The following is a 17774-nucleotide window of genomic DNA, read 5'->3' on the forward strand; positions in this document are numbered from 1 at the left end:
TTTATCCATGCCTGAGTATTTTCCTAGGGTACTAATTCTAGAAACAGCTACCCATGTATACCTCACTAGTCATGAAACACTTGCTGGTTCCAATCAAGTCAATGTCATTTAATAAATGTATAAAAAAATGAATTAAAGACCTAAACATAAGAACTAAAAGCATAAAATTCTCAGAAGAAAACAGAGAAGTACTGGCAGGACCCTCCATAAAGCAATGATTTCTTATAATTTAGACTAAAAGCACAAGCTGTAAAAGAAAAAATAGAGAAATGGAACTTCATTTTATTTAAAAATATTCTTGGATCAAAGAACTTCATCATGAAAGTAAAAGACAAGCCACAGAATTTGGGAGAAAATATTTGGAAACCACATATCTGATAAGCATTTAATACCCCAAATGTATAAAGAAATCCTACAACTCAATAACTAAAAGATGAACAACACAATTCAGAAACAGGAAACAACTTGAGTAGCTATTTCTAGAAGAAAGATACACAAGTGGCCAAAAGCACATGAAAAGATGTGCAACATCATTAGCCATTAGGGAAATGCAAATCAAAACTACGAGATACCATTTCATACCCATTACAATGGCTATTTAAAAAAAAAAAGGAAAATAAGTGCTGGAGAAGAAATGGAAAAATAGGAATAACTGTTCATTGTTGGTGGGAAACAGTTTGGCAGTTCCTCAGAAAGTTAGTATAGAATTACCATAGGACCCAGAAATCCCATTTCTAGGAATATACTCAAAGAATTGAAAGTAGGGACTCAAACAGTCATTTACACACTGATGTTTTTAGCAGCATCATTTACAATTGCCAAAAGATGGAAACAACAGAAGTCTCCATGAACAGATGAATGGATAAACAAAATGTGGTATATACATACAGTGGAATATTAAGCTGTAAAAAGGAATCAATGTGATGACACGGACAAATCTTGAAGACATCGTGTAGAATGAAACAGCTAGACATAAAAGGACAAATATTGTATGATCTCACTGATATGAAATAATGAGATAAACAAATTCAGAATCAGATGCTGCAATACAGATTACCAGGGGCCAGGGTGGGGTAGGAAATGGGGAATTCATGCTTAATTGATCCAGAGTTTCTGTTTGCAGTAATAGAAAATTTTGGTAACAGATGGTAATAATGGTAGCACAACATTGTGACTGTTAACACCACTGAATTAAATATTTGAATATGGTTAAAAGGGGAAGTTTTAGACTGTATATATGTTACTGGAATAACAATGTAAAAAAAAATTGAACTGTACAACACATACAGTGAACCCTAACACAAACTATGGACTGCAGTTAATATTATAATTATAATAATATTGTTTCATCAGTTTTTACAAAGGTACCACATCAATGCAAATGATGCAAATATAAATAATAGGGAAAACTGTATGAGGGGGGTTATATGGGAACTTGGTATTTTCTGCAGGATTTTTCTGTCAACCTGCAACTTCTTTATTAAAAAAAAAGGATTTACAAAATATTTTGAACTGTATGAAAATGAAAACACTACACATCAAAAATTTTAAGACTAAACTATAGTATCTCTTAAAGGGAAATTTATTTAGAGCACTAAACACCCAATTAGAAGAGAAGAAAGTTCTGAAATGAATAACCGCAGTTTCTATCTTAAGAAAGTAGAAAAAGAAGAGCAAAGAAAACCAAAAGCAAGAAGGAAGGAAATAATAAAGATAAGAACGGAAAGTAATGAAATACAAAACAGGAAAACTTTAGTGAAAAATAAATGAATTAAAAAGTTGGTACTTAACAAATGTTTGTAGTATCTCTTCAGACCCTCAGGATGCTATTTCTATTTGTCTGATAGTTACCTCCATATGGATATCTCACTAACATCCCCAGTTCAACAGATTTAAAACTGAACTCATGGTCACCCCCAAACTGCCTCTTCTTTCTATCACCACCATTACACCAGTCAGTTAGGCTCAAAAATCTTATAATTTTAAAACATTTTCTGTCAAGTCCTACATATGTTATTTCTAAAAGGATTCTTCTGTCCTTTGTTTGTATCCACGTATACTGAAACAACCTAGTTTGGGTTGCCATTCCTTTCTTGCATGGACTATCACAAATATTCCATAGCTTTTCTCCCTGCTTTCAGTTTCAATCTGCTCTACTGTTTCCTTCACAGAAATTCAACTCTTATCAAATAATTATTCTGCTCCAACATGGATGGTTGCCTACTGCATGCCAAATTAAATATAAACCTCCTAGTCAGGCATTTAAGACCATTCTGAATCAGCAAAAAGTGCCAAGGACTTGGAGTTAGAACAATTTGCATTTGAGTCTTTGCTCTTTCTATTACCCATACTATGCCTTGGGGAAGTCAGTTAACTGTGAATCCCAAATTCTTTTCTTTTGAAATAGTAAAAATGGCATCTGTCTTAAGTATGTCACAGAGATGCTGTGAGGAAATAATACATGTGAAAGTGTAAATTTAAAGTATAATTATCAATATCAATATAAGAAATATGGTAGCAGGCTATATTTCCATGTGTCTCAACACTTCCCTATATATGCTCTACTATCTAGCTAAAATGGATGATTTACTATGCTCTAAACAGATACTGCTTTCTTATCAACTTTTTTTTCCTCTTTTCTTCTTAGAAAATTATTCCTCCACCATTTCCATTAGTTTTCAAAGCCTCCCTCCATTGCCATTTCTTCTATGAAAATTTTTCTTATACCTATCCCACTAAGCTTTATATCACACCATATCATATACACTAGTATTATATGCAATTATATTGTAGTTATATATAATTGCCTATCTCAGCACATTCTCCATTATAATTAATTCCGAGAATGTTTGTTCATCTTTCATGCACTCATGCATCATTCATTCATTCATTCTGAAATGCTTATAGCCAGACAATATGCGTCCTACTATAGTAGCTGAGTCAGGCATGTGAACAGATGTTTACCATGCATTACAGTTAAGTGCTACAATAAAGTTTTTTTGCCTCTAGGGCAATGAGAGCAAAGTTAAAGGACTTTATGGCATCTTCTACCATCCTTTCCCCAGGAAAATGATAAGATTCTTGAGGACAAAAGTCATTTAACTCATTTATTTATTAATTCAAAAGTATTTACTGAGAGAATAACAGTTGCTAGGACTGTGTTACATGATAGGATATGGTAGTGAACAAAGCATAGTTGCAGCCCATAAGGAGCTAACAGTTCAATAAGAGCAGTAAGTGTAAGTATTCTCTCAATCCACTCCAATCAGGTTTTCGCCTCCACCTCCTTAATGAAATTGCTTTTATCTTGGTCATCAATGATGTATGTCTATGTTGCTAAAGCTAACGGCCAATTTTCAGTCACAATCTTTTTTTTAACAATCAGCACTTGACATAGCTGCCTACTTCCACTGCTTCATATCATTTATTTTTTCCCTGCTTGGCTTCGCGATACCACACTCATTTATTTTTCTTCTTACCTTTCTGACTGCTCCTTCTCTATTTCCTTTATTGGTTCCTCTTCTTCTCCCTGACTTTTAAATATTGGAGTGTCCCAGGCTCAGCTGTTAGACCTTTTCTATTTCCTATTTTTCTCTAAATGATTGCATACAGTGTGAGGCCTCCCATATTTAAAAATCTATCACAAATCTCTTCTTTGAATTCCAAACTACCTAGCTGACATCTGTACTTGTATGTCTAACAGATATACAAAACATGCCCCCAACTGAGCTCCTGAGACTTCCTTCAAAATCTGTGCCTCCAAGTACAGTCTTCCAAATCTTAGTTAGGTGCAACTCTATCCTTTCAATTGGTCAGGTAATAAAATCATGGAGTCATTCTTGATTCCTCTTTTTCATCAGCAGTCTTGTTAGTTCTACCATCAAATATATTCAGAATATGAAAACTTTTCTCCACCCTCACTGCTAATATCCTGATTCAAAACACCACTATCTCTTGCCCAGGTTATTGCAATAGCCCCATGACTGGTCTTCTAGATTCCATCCTTGTTCCTCCTTCAGTTTCTCTTCAGCATAGCAGTCAGAGGATCTTGTTAAAATGTTTAGAACAGAACATGTTACTCCTCTGCTCAAAAGCCTCCAATGGCATTCCACAACTGAAAATAAAAAGTCCTAAATACAAACTATAAGGTTCTATGCAATCTGTCACTCCATCAGCTCTTTGATATTATCTCCTCATTCACTTTACTCCAGTCACACTGGTCTCCTGGCTGTTCCTTTAACTTCCCTGGCATGCTCCCATTCACCTCAGGGCTGTGGCACCTGCTGTTGCTTCTGCTTGTAATGCTGTCTCCTTCACTTTAAAGCATTTATTCAAAAATCACTTTTCTGTAAGGTTTTCCCTGGCTATCCTTTTAAAAATTCAATTCTTCCTTCACCTGAGTACTTAATAATGACAACCCTGCTTTACTTTTTTTCTCTTTAAAATTTAGCACTATCTAACATATCACATTGTATATTTATCTTCTTTATTGTCCATTCCCCCGCCTCCTACTAGAATATAAACTCAGTGAGGGTAGAGATTTTGTCTAATTTTTTTCCTGATATACCCAGGGTCTGAAAAAATGCCCAGCACATAGTAGGCACTCAAATATTTGTTGAAAGAATCAGTGAAATGTACAGTGAAGATAACTAAAATGGATAGATTAAACAGATCAAATAGTCATGAAAAAGATATGGTGAGACTATATCTTTCTTAAGAATTTTCAACAAATACGAATTTATGAGAATAAACAGTTAATTTTCTTTGGTTACTTTATTTTCAAAAATCCCACTATTTAATATAAATAGTGGAAAGTATTGGGAAAAAAACACTAAACTTGAGATTTTGTTATAGACCTATCCTTAGACAACCATTATGAAAAATACATTAAAAATAAATGAAACAGAATCATATGCTAATGATATTTGAAAAGTAATAATTCAAGTTGAATAAGTATCTTTAATATATAACAACTCCTAGGTGCTCAGCAGCACAGGTAGTTACCTCTTACCAATTAAGAACAGGTAAATAGGTAACATTCTGTGAGACAGTAATGCCTGTTATTTATGCTTTCTCTATTTCTCCCTTTAAAAATCTTAATTTATAATTTCATCCAAAATAATTCCTTATATATTGGTACAGAGTCATAGACTCATAGTACTGATTGGTACACCAAAAAGACAGCAAAATAAGATGATTTTGAATAGCAGCAAGTTTTAATTTTTAAAAAATAGTAATTAAAAAATGAAATACCTGAATACAAATATAAAAGTATATAATTGGTCTCATTAAATGACAGATATTACTAGCTATTTCCTGATTTAAAGTTGGAAACTGAAACCCAATGAAAAGAAATCATACATAAAGTAATGATTTTCTCCAGATCACAAAATTATATACTCTTGATTTTGTCTAGCGTTCATCTGCTAGAAAAGACGGCTAAGTAAATACTGCCCCCTAGCAATATGAAGAAAGAATACTAATATTCAGCATTTCATGCAGTCTTTTCATAGGGCTTGGTAATGTCAAATTTAGAACTATCAATAGGAAAACAAAGAAAGGGGCTCATTAAGTTTGATTTTGAAAAGAATATTATGGTTCAAAAATATGCAAATATATAAAAATGAAAGTTAATTGAAAAGGGAATTTTTTTAATGCAATGCAATATAATTGTGTTTTCCCCAAGTTAACCATAGGATTTATTAAACATTTTATACAATCTTATTAATGGGATATGAGTTTAAATTTTATATTTTTTGTCCTTTTTTAAAAGTATATCATCTCTTTTAATCTATCTATCCACCTTTTTAGTGTATCTACCTCACTAGAAAATAATTTCAACAGTTGAACTTTGAGGCCCTTTTTGAGGCCCAACATAAGTGGCCCTCAGCCACAGCCTCTGCTGTCTGGCCTGTTAGGGCCTGGATGCTGAATTGGGCTCACAAGGGGCTTGACACAAGTTCCCATCTGTCACCTGTGCCTGGTGGGAGGTGTCTGTATCATTGTAAAATCAAAATGGAGTTGAAGTTTCAGAGTATTCAAGTTTCATCTACCTACAGCAGGTTTAAGGTGAGGGTTAAGTTGATTTCAAATAACTGTTTTCTTACTAGTTGGCAATTAGTTGTATTTTTTAAATATACTGTCAGTTATCCACAATCTCTTTCTGTATTGCTTTAGAGCTGAGAATTGGATAGTCTCTCAACTTATTGGCAAAGAATCTAACTCAAATCTTTGATCCTCTTTGCAGGTTTACACCTGAAATTTGAGTAATTTTGAAGTGTGAGGAGACTTTGTTCTTGTCGTATTTTCTTCCACCTCAAAATGGAAATAAAAACTTGGTCCAAAAAGTTTGTGCTATTATGAAACGGCCAAAACATTTGTACAAATAGGGAGTTAAATTTGCATGACTGTACTTTCAGAAGAAAAGAGCAATTAATCCTTAAGGAGAGTAAAAAACATGAGGCATATCCATGGAAGGGAGGCATAAGGATCCTCATTTTCAATTTATCCACATGTTAATTCTTCATGGGGAGGGGTGAATACTGCTTTTAATTAGATAGTAGGGGCTGCTTTTGAACAACTCTCTATCAGGCAGTGTACATCCTGAACATCTGTACAAGGCAGCCCGGAAGGGGTCAGTGCCCATTCAACTCCAGTGAATTGCTGCCAAATTGGGGGTGTGCGGTAAACTAGTGTTCACCAATATCTGAACCAGTGAACTAGCGTTCATAGCAGATTGGGAAGCAGAATGAGCGTGCTCAGCTCCTCTCCCACCCGGGGAAGCTCCAGGACCCGGGTGTGCATCTCATCTACATAGGACATCCAAAACTGAACACATCGAAATGTCATCTGTGCTTGCTTGTTTTCATTCTTGCTAACTTTAAAAGACATTTCTTCTGCATAATTTTCATTGAACTGCTTAGACTGCTTTCCTTTAAAATATATAGCATCATTGAGGACCAGTTTTGTAAAATCAGTGAATTATTCAAATTGGCAGGCAATACCTCTAAAATTTTGTTTGTTGATCTGGGCAGTGATGCTTCCTTTTGTGCCCAAGTGGAACATGGCCAGGGCACAGGAGATGCTCAAAGAAGCAAAAAAACACACACATTGCTGGAAGGGTTTTCTTCACATAGTTTCTTCAAAAGGTGGATGGTAAAGGTGCCATTTGCTTCAGAGAGAGTATCCATGGTACAGGGTCCTTGGGGTGCCAGGATCCCTGTGAGACGAGGGAAGCAGCTGAAATGGAAAGCAGTTGCCTCTAGCCTTCTCTCCTTCCCTCTTGAATCTCACAGCTGTTGGAAATATTTTTTATAATATAAATCCTAGATGAATCCTACTTTAGATCCATGAACTGTTGTCAAATGATTTTGTTAAATGAATTTTTTATTTACAAACACATTGCACTATATAGATACGTATTTTACTATTATAAAAGGGAGTCCCTTCTAATTGATTTTCTTTTCTACCTACTTAAGATTATACTATATTCTCTGTTTACCTCAACTAAGAAGTATTTTTACATTTAAATTACTATAAGCCACCTCTGTAAAATACATATGGACCATTAGTTTGGTGCCCTGCAATGATTCTCTGTATTAAGGAAATGCACATCTAGTCATTCAAGAAAAGTATGCCTAAAAATCAGCAGGCTTTTAAAGCAGTATAGACTATCCTATATTTTCTTGAAACTCTGAAATTCTGGACTTTGTATTCTGATATCTATTACATATAGTTACATATCTATTTGAACCTTTAAGGTAGATTAACTAGTAGAGTGGTTAGTGGATCTAAAATACCACACAGAGGATGCGGCACGTATCAGGCAAAACTAAAGGAGATACAATTATCATTCTTGATAACTATCCAGCTACTTCTGTAATCGGAAAATATTTTAGTAACCCAAAAAAATCTCATGAGGCATTTAACAAGAGATACACACCTGTTTTCTTGGAATAAAGACAGGCAAGAGTGAAAGGTAAAAAGAAGAGAATCCTAAGCACTGGGAACTGTAACTGATTTTTTTACAGGTTGAGGTAGACTATTTTAAAGCAAGGCATAGCCCAAGAAGACTAATGTATTTGAGGCCCTATTGGCTCCAAGACTCAACACTCCTCAATCCCATCTCAACTATTTTGAGTACACAAAAGTTCAAATATTTCTACATAAAATATTTCTTCCTCTACTTTCCATATTTTATTACAAGATCCTTTATTTTGTCTATATCTGACTTTCTATCCTCCTCTTAGCTACATATAGAATAACATGGGTTGATACAAAGAAAATTATTCTCAAAAGTCAAGAAAATGTTCCCCCAAATATTTTTAATGTTCCATTGTATCATTCATTTTCAAAAGACCAATATCTTTTTCAACAATGGAAAAAGGTGATGACTTATGCTGTATTAGGATAAATTCAATGGAATAGGAAAGTGATTTAGATAAACAAAACAAAATACACAGTACATGCAAAGGCAGTACTAAACTACTCTCTCTATTTAACATTACTGCTCCACCCTCTATCTTTTTAGAATCTTGCAGAAACATCTTCAAGGACAAAACCTACTTTCATTTCCATAATTACCAATAAGGGAACAATAGTCAGGATGTTAGAATTATAAATCGATAAGATAACAATGAGTCATAAGGCAGCTCTTCATAATATTTTAAACTGAAAAAGTTATGTTTTGATATTTTCGTGAACCAGTAATCTTGAAACAAAAGATTTTTTTATTGCTGAAATAAACCTACCAATTATACTGCATGCTTATATGAAAACTATTATGCTAGGTGCTATGACAGATAAAAGAAATATGAACACTTGATTAATATCTGTGAAAAGGTAAATAAAACAAAGTAGTATGGAACACAAGGCATGGAACACTAATGAATTAATGTTCTAAACTTGTCAGGGTTTGAACTCAAGCTATTGAACTACAGTTTATAGGATACATGATTTCTTGTTTTATGAAAATCACAAAATTTTACCTGCATCTAAATCATTTGGCACTTCTATTCTTCATAAAATTCCAGATTATTGGTGGTAGATCCCCCAAAGACATATGCAAGTGTTTTTTTTTTTCTTTTGTCTGTTGGTTTTTTAAACCACCCTGGTAATTTGTCTGGTTTGAGATTTGAAACCTCTTGGAGGATCTATTCTCTCCTCATCTAACATATGCTTCCATTTTATCATCATGTTTTTTATATATTCCAACTTATTTGAGTCTCACAAGAATCCTGTGGGTAGTCAAGGTAGATATTATTGATTGTCCATATTTTATTTGAACCACCTGAGGCTCAAAGCAAGTTACTCTGCCCAAGATCACAAGCATACATGTTATAAGGTGGGCACTAGAATCTAAGACTTCCGACTGCTAGTCTATTGCTCTTTGCACTACACAATGGTAGTGGAAATGACAGAAGCAAATTAGGTTATAAGTATTTTTCTAAATTATCTATTTATATTACACTACATACTCTAAATTGTGGTTATTAAATCCTCCCCAATCTTTTTCTGAACACAGCCAAAAAGCTTGTTTTGTAGTTTTAGTCTCAAATCATTCTGGAGCAGCACTATTCAACAGAACTTTCTGTGATGGAGCAAATGTTAACATCTGTGCTGTTGAATGCAGTAGGCACTAACCACATGTAGCTATTGGGCACTTGAAATGTGAATAGAGAGACTGAGGTACATTTTAAACATTATTTAATTTAAATTAATTTAAATCTAGATTTAAGACAGCCACATGTGGCTAGTGATCCCTATTTACTCATTACTCTTACATTCATCCTTGAGCATGCAATTCTTAATGTTATCTTTTGGATAGCTCTTTTAAAGCTTGAGTGCAAAAGGATCGTTGTGCAGTCAGAATGCTTTCCTTATGTGGAAATGGCTCCCCTTTTCCTTCATTAATGAAGGAATTATAATGACTGTGCAGTCATAATTACTTTAAAAAAAGGAATTGTGCCAGTTTGAATGTATTATGTCCCCCCAAACGCCATTATCTTTGATGTAATCTTGTGTGGGCAGATGTATCAGTGTTGATTAGATTGCAATTCTTTGAGTGTTTCCATGGAGATACGACCCACCCAACTGTGGGTAATAACTTTGATTGGATAGTTTCCATGGAAGTGTGTTCCCGCCCATTCAGCATGGGCCTTGATTAGTTTACTAGAGCATTATACAAGCTCAGACATAAGAAGCAAGCTTGCCACAGCCAAGAGGGACACTTTGAAGAATGCACAGTGCTGAGAGAGGAGCTACAGATGAGAGACAGTTTGAAGATGGCCGCTGAAAGCAGACTCTTCTTCCGGAGAAGCTAAGAGAGGACAAAAGCCCCAAGAGCAACCGAGAGTGACGTTTGAAGAGTAGCTGTGGCCTAGAGGGGAACGTCCTGGGGGAAAGCCATTTAGAAACCATAACTTGGAGCAGATGCCAACCACATGCCTTCCCAGCTAACAAAAAGCCAGTCCATCTCTGGTGTTTTGCATTCCAGCAGCATTAGCAAACTGGAAGAGGAATCATCTCTCATGCATAGAATTTCCTTTTAAAGTCTCAGCTGTAGAATCTTTATTGCAATATTTCTCTGAGCTTCAGAATGGCATTCAATGATTTTATAACAAAACAGAAACAAAATGAACAAAAAAAATCACTGCCATGATTTAAGTTAACCTTTCTCAGGTTGTTAAATAAAATGATTTTATGTTTCTCAAAGCTCTTTCCTTAACTCCTCAAGACAAAAGATAAATCAATAAAATTAACAAAATTTAAAATAAATTGAGTAAAAGATAGAAATCCTTTATCATAAAGGATAATTAATTTTAAGTACTTGAGAAGTATTAAACTCTTTCATTTGCCTTAACAGTACCTGCCATGTTTTTTTTTTTAATTAATGGCAATCAATTTTACTACATAAATGTTCGCTATAAAACCTCAAGAATGGAGAAAGGAAAAAGAAAAATGTTTAAAAACCCTCAAATCCTAATACCCAGAAATAATAATTAACATATGATAAACATTAGTCTTGATATATTTCTATGCATGTATACTTAAAAATAAAAATATTTCTGGAACACTTGGATCATATTATAATTACTATTTTTATGACATACTAGACGTTAGATGTAACTGTACTTAAATTTAATAAAAATTAGTAAAACAGAGAAAATATTGCTGTTATTTATCTACTATAAGAGATAAGAGTTTCTAAAAGACCCAGTTAAAGTTGATAAAAAAAGAATGCAAAAAATCTTTAAACTATATTTTTAAGGTTTATGTGTCATCTATCAATCACCTGCTTTGAAAGATAAAATTAATATACATATATTACCTGTCCCTTCCCTGACTTCTAATACCTCAATTTGTCTATATTTTTGTATCATTAAGGTTTATAACATTTACATTCTATACTATACAATACCACACATGGTTGTTTAATCTTAGTCCTATTTTTAAATGGATTTAATGATCCACACTAGTCCTTTTAACCAGTTCCTTAAGTGCCGATAGCAGCACTCTAGATGCTAATGAAATAGTAAAACTGACTATATAAGTGAAATATCAGACTGTGGTCAGATGACAATATCTTGGATGAATATTCTCAAATACAAGAATCAAAGAATAATATGTAAATACGGAATTCTCATCCAGGTAGTCATCAAATGGAAAGCACGTCACCACGCAATATTTTGCAACAGGAACCTGGACCATCTATCTCATTTGGCTAAAAGGAAGTCAAAAAGTAATCTTTCTTTTTTTTTTTTAAATGATGATCCTGCATTACAATTTATTTGATACAGTTTGTAACTGGACAAATGCTAAAGGTAAATGTGTTTACAAAGTAATTGGAAGTAAAATGATATAGAAATGAAAAAACTCACTGTGTTCTAATTAGTGTGTATAAATCTAAAAATGAAAATGTTTTTCAGTTATGGAACAAAAATGATTGCTGTTTGCCAACAAAATTGAGTCCTGTCAAAGTTTTGTTTTGATGATTTTGCTTTGATAATGCAAGTACAAGAAGAAGAATCAGAAATAATGATAACCTAGAAACTATCAAAGATGTATTTGAAATCTGGGGTCAGTATTTACAAGATGGATATGTTCTAGGTTCATGCATGACACAAAAGCAGTTCAAAGGACACTGCTCATTTCCTGTACATATACATACATACATGTGAATACACACACACACACACACACATATATATATACACACCTACACATACATATTCATACTTTCAAGACCAGGAATATACATGATAAAATTTTGGTTTTGCTATGTTTAAATTCTTATTAAAATTTTTAATAAAGTAGGTTTCCACTATTCCATTATTCTACTTCTAAAATCATTATTAAAATGACTTCAAATATAAAAATAATTAAAAAGATTCATTTGACCCAGATGATAAAGTTTCCCCCTTATATTTATTACATCTTTTGCAGGTTGCAATTTCCCTAAATAAAAAAAAAGAAACAAACTTAAAAAGTAATTGCATAAACTTACCTTCTGTTATTTATTTTTCTTCATCTTAAAGTACTGAGCTAAAAACTATAAACTGGAAATCAATAATAACATCACTTGAACAATGCAATGATTCTGAGATGTAAATTATCAATTTGGGGGAGGATTAGCCATACCTCCAGAGTAACTTTTCATGATCTCATTGAGTACTAAAGTAACATTTTAGTACTTAGAAAAGTACTTTAAAGTCAAGCAAATAAAAAAGCTTAAAATTCAGAGAGGCAGGAAATCTCACATAATTCACAAAAACAAGAAAGACTTTATTGTTACTACCATCTCTCCTCTGGCAAAGTATTTAATTGATACAGAAAAATAATGTGTCATTTTAGCTGGTAACATAATGCTCTTCTAAATTTAAGTCATGATTTCAATATTTTTAAATTTATTGAGATGTGTTTTGTGACCCAAGATATGGTCTATCCTAGAGGATGACTGTGCACTAGGAAAAAATGTGCATTCTACTGTTGCATGAAGTATCCTAAATATGTTTATTAAGTCTAGTTGGTTTATAGTATTGTACAAGTCTTCTATTTCCTTAATAATCAACTGTCTAGATAATCTAGCCATTACTGAAAGTGGTGTATTGAAGTCTCCTCTCATCTTTTTCTCCTTTTAAATCTGTTAATGTTTGCTTTATATATTTTGAGGTTCTGATGTTAGGTACACATAAATTTATAATTGTTATATCTTCGTGTGGAATTGATACTTTTACCTATATATAGTGACCTTCTTTCTCCCATCCATTTTACCTATTATTAGTATAGCCACCCTAATTCTCTTCTTGTTACTATTTTCATGGGGTATTTTTTCCATAGTTTTCATACTTGTGCCTTTGAATTTAAAGCGAATTTCCTGTAAACAGCATATATTTAGGTTATGAATGTGATTATTAATATTCTGTAATGAAATGTTTCACAGTTTGAAGATCTGTATAACTTAATGAACTAATATTTTTCAAATGATCAATGCATAAGATTACATAATCATGCATGGGCAAAAAGAACCATTCATGCAAAGTGCAAGACAGACCAGGGGATTTTAATGTAGTAGAGTATGAAAAGTTCCTTGATATGATTTTTAGAGTTCACATTCTCATACTAACCTTTAAGAAACTACCACTAGTCTGAAAAGGGCCTTTGCCAACTACATGTCAATATAACGCTAGATTTTCTTCACATACTTCAATGAAAATAACATTTTGCAACAGATGGAATGTGGAAGCAGGTATAAGAATCCAGCTTTCTTCTATTAACTAAAGAGACTGCAAAAATGTAAAACAATCCCAGTCTTCTCATTATTTTTTTAGAAATTAGTCATTTTTCATAAAAAATGTTTTTTTAGCATGCAATGGGTTCCTTATTGCTATTTTTTAATGAATTAGTAAATATTTTGAATTATATCAGTAAATACTGATAGAAATAATCCCATAAACAAAATCATTTTGGGGTTCCAAATAATTTTTTATAGTAAAAAGGAGTATTGAGACCAAAATGTTTGAAAGCTGCTGCATTATACTTCACTTTCTGGGTAGTAAAGAATTTGGCCTTGCTCAAAGTGAGGTCTGGCCTTTGCCCTGAGCTTCTTTCTGGGAGGTAAACTGAATAGTTGGTATCAGAAGAAGTGGGATTTGGTAGAAAACACCGACTAATCACTAAAACATATAGTTTGGAAAGAGAAAGGATGAGAGGGTGGGGTATGATGAATCTATGATTCCTGGATGGCCATGAGGACATCTATATTATGGGACTACAGTTGTGCTGCAATCCATTTCTGAAATTTAGAAATGATGGATTCAATGCCCAGGAAGTTGCCCACTTGATGCCTAAGGAAATGCAAGGAAATAAGAAAAAATTAATGTACAATCACTTGGTTATTGCCTTCCATGACAGTAAAATGAAAGGGGGGCAGAGTGTTGGGGTGGAACCTAACTAAGGCTAGGCCAAGCTTGGACTCTAGCCATAAGCTACTGTCGCTAACCTCAGGGCCACTCCAAGGGGAAAAGTGAAAGTAAAGGAAATGTTGGGGTAGACCCTGATACTGGGCCAAGCTCGGATCCCAGGATGTCTGAACTATATATAGCCTCTACCTTCAGGGCCCCTACCAACAGGTAAAATTAAAATGAAAGCAAAAGAAAGTATTGAGGCATATCCTGATGCTAGGTCAAGCTTGGATCCCAGCCAGTCTGAGGTATAGCATTAGTCTCAGGGCCACCAAAGGAACGTACTGGGGTAGATCTTGACCCTGGGCAAAGCTTGGATCCTGGAAAAGTAAAGCTACTATAGCTGATAGCCTCAAAGCCTTTCCAAAGGGAAAAGTTATAGCAAAACAACAGATAGTAAAGAAGGTTACACTGATTACCAAGATAATGGGGAAAAACAAAGGAGAGAGTAAATGGACTGAAACCAGCAAAGTGGAAATCCTTAAAATGTTATTAAGATATATGATGAATAGAGAAAAACAGAGGCATGTAAATTCACCCATCCACCAATACTGACTGAACATACTAAGTGAGGACCCAAAAGATTACCCAAGCCAACACAGGTCATTAATTGGCTATAAAATATTCCCATGTGGAATGCAGTCTGGAGTTCATGGCAAAAGCCTATGAGCACCACCTACCAACAATCACTGAGATTGCGGACCAGAAAATTCCCATTTGTGACAACTGGAATGTTACTGGGCACTACTTAAAACTACCCTTATGACTGAAAGATAAAAAATAATCTTGAAACCTGAAATAACCATAACATCTTGGGTGATGTTAGAGAAATGCTCTAATGGGGGAGGGCAAAGTCCAGAAGAATTCTATAATAAAATGGAAATGGTTTCTGCAAGAACATACTACTGGGAGAATGCAAGAAGGTGCTCATGAGCAGGGAGCCTATTTTACCTTAGGACTGACTTTGGAACCACCTGAGGAGCTACAAGGTCCTACTGCCATTTGACAGGTCAGCTCTCCAGTGACCAACAAATGTCTCTATGGTTTACAGATGGCAGTTACAGGGTAAATGGACTGTATTCTGTTTGGAAGGCCACCACTCTGACTGAATAAGGCAAAAATAAATCAGCTCAGTGGCCTGAATTGCATGTTTGATTCTATATTTGGGTTTTATCTATTTATGGGCAGTGACCTATGGCCTGGCCATACAGTCAGGCAGAAAGTCAACGGAAAATTGGCCTATTTAAGGGATGCCCAGTTGGGACACAGACCTATGGAAATCATGAAGAGAATATATGGAGTGCATTTAAAGTAGGGCATGTTGATGCTCATCAGAAGAAACTCTTTCAGGATTGGAAAGCGATTGGAACCAGTGAATAGATATCATGGTGTTCTTACTTGAGGTGGCTACCTGGGCCACAAAATGGGACAGGAACAGCAATGAAGAGATGGGCTGAATCTAGACATATTCCTCTTGTACCGCCTGAGATACAAAATGCCTTAAGGACTGTTTTGTCTGCTATCAAGAGAGACAAAGACTGCAGATGGTTATGGGGCAGATTCTTCAGGGAGGAAGGCCTCACAATATAACTGGCAAGAATGACTGATACCGTTAGTCTCAGGAGACTCAGGAAAAGACACTCTGTACTGGGCTTTGCTTACCTGATGGTAGATGCAAATGCTCAGAGTACCATAAAAAGACCAGAACAGAAGATATGGCACCTGAGTCACATTTCTTCAGACCAAGGAACACACTTTTTTCCTCAGAGTAATGATTTGATAGACAGTTGGAATGGGCAATTAAAACATTTGTTGTCTAAAGCAGGGGAAAATAAAGGTATGAAGGGCTAGTTTACATGTCTTTACAAGTGTGTGTTTATACTCAACATAAGGGAGGCCAAGGGAGAGTCTCTACTAGAGAGATTCTTCCACTTTTATGGCAGATTTGGGAAGAAAGTGTTGAGGAGAATGCTGGTATGAGTATGCAATTCTTCCCATGGTGAAGGATGCTGGTATGACTATACTTTTCCTGTTTCTTAATTCCTTTGTGTAACAGCAATGATATGAAGACTAGAAACAAAGAAACACACACAAAAAATAATTTCTGAGCAGTCCTTTCATATTTTTTGTTAGCAGAAATTCAAGAGCTGAATATAAATTTTGAAAATGATAGCAATAAACTATTAAGGAAGGAAAAAAATTTGTGGTGGTATAAATATCCTTTCAGATTGTAGTTAAATGACAATGGTTTTACCAGCACAGCTTGCTTATCACTGAATTTGTTAGCTTTATCTTTAGCTGTGACAGTGGGTTCAAAAGGCATATACAGTACCAAGACACAGCCTTTACTATTTCTTTTAATGGCCATCTTACAACTTACCATAATTTGCAAACTGAATTCTATTCACTGTATTTCAGGAAATCGGGTTCCTTAAGAATAAGAAAGCATACTTCCCTATTCTCATTTAAAAAGCCTGATATATTTTCAGAAGCAGAAATACATACCAAGACAAAAATGATAAAAATTACCCTGGCCCCAATTTTGCCAAATACACACTACCCATCCTATTTATATGTAACTCACCAACCACATTGACATTTATAATCTAAGCATCCCATCAGTGCACAATATTCCTAACTATTCAAGCTTCAGTAGTGCTCAGTATTCAGAGTTCTGTGACCCACAGAAAATGGAAAGGAGCCAGAAATCACATTCTTTCCTGCAATGGGAGCATGCAGTTCAGTGATGAAAGAATAATGAGGGCTTACTAGGATAGGATTAGTTCTTGAGCAGGAAACAGTTTGGGAACTTGTTATCAAAACGCCCACCCTTCACCTTGATAAATCCTAGCCTGTATTATTAAAGGTACAGAATATCATCTAAACACATTATTGTAAAGGGTAGAGCATGAAAGGCAATTAAAAAACAAAAACAAAAACAAACCACTGCACACACAAACTAATGAAAGCAACTGAAAAATAAGTGATTATTAACTGTTACAAAACACCTTAGAAAATTTCTCCATTCCATCATATCCCTCCCATCACGATTCACTGCCCCAAAAAATCAAACCTGTTTACAAAATTGAATTTCAAAATAGTCTCTTAAACATTTTTATATTATCAACAGACTTTAGAAACAGACCAATAAAACAAGCAAAAAAACAGTAACAAATTTCAAAAAAAAATCATCATATTAACATTTTAGATTTTGGTCTTAAATAACTTCCATTTTTTCCCACTGTGAGAAGAGAGTAGTTGTACACAAGGATAATTTTCTCAAGGTTAAAAAATATTCTTTCTCCTTATTTC

General features: G+C 34.4%; 1 protein-coding gene across 6 annotated transcripts in view; it reads right to left on the reverse strand.

The window, feature by feature from the left end:
- Positions 1-17774, reverse strand: part of TBCK (TBC1 domain containing kinase) — a 288134-nt gene that overhangs the window by 144727 nt on the left and 125633 nt on the right. The window lies entirely within an intron of this gene.

The sequence above is a fragment of the Choloepus didactylus genome, chromosome 3, assembly GCF_015220235.1.
Source record: "Choloepus didactylus isolate mChoDid1 chromosome 3, mChoDid1.pri, whole genome shotgun sequence".
Classification (NCBI taxonomy): domain Eukaryota; kingdom Metazoa; phylum Chordata; class Mammalia; order Pilosa; family Megalonychidae; genus Choloepus; species Choloepus didactylus.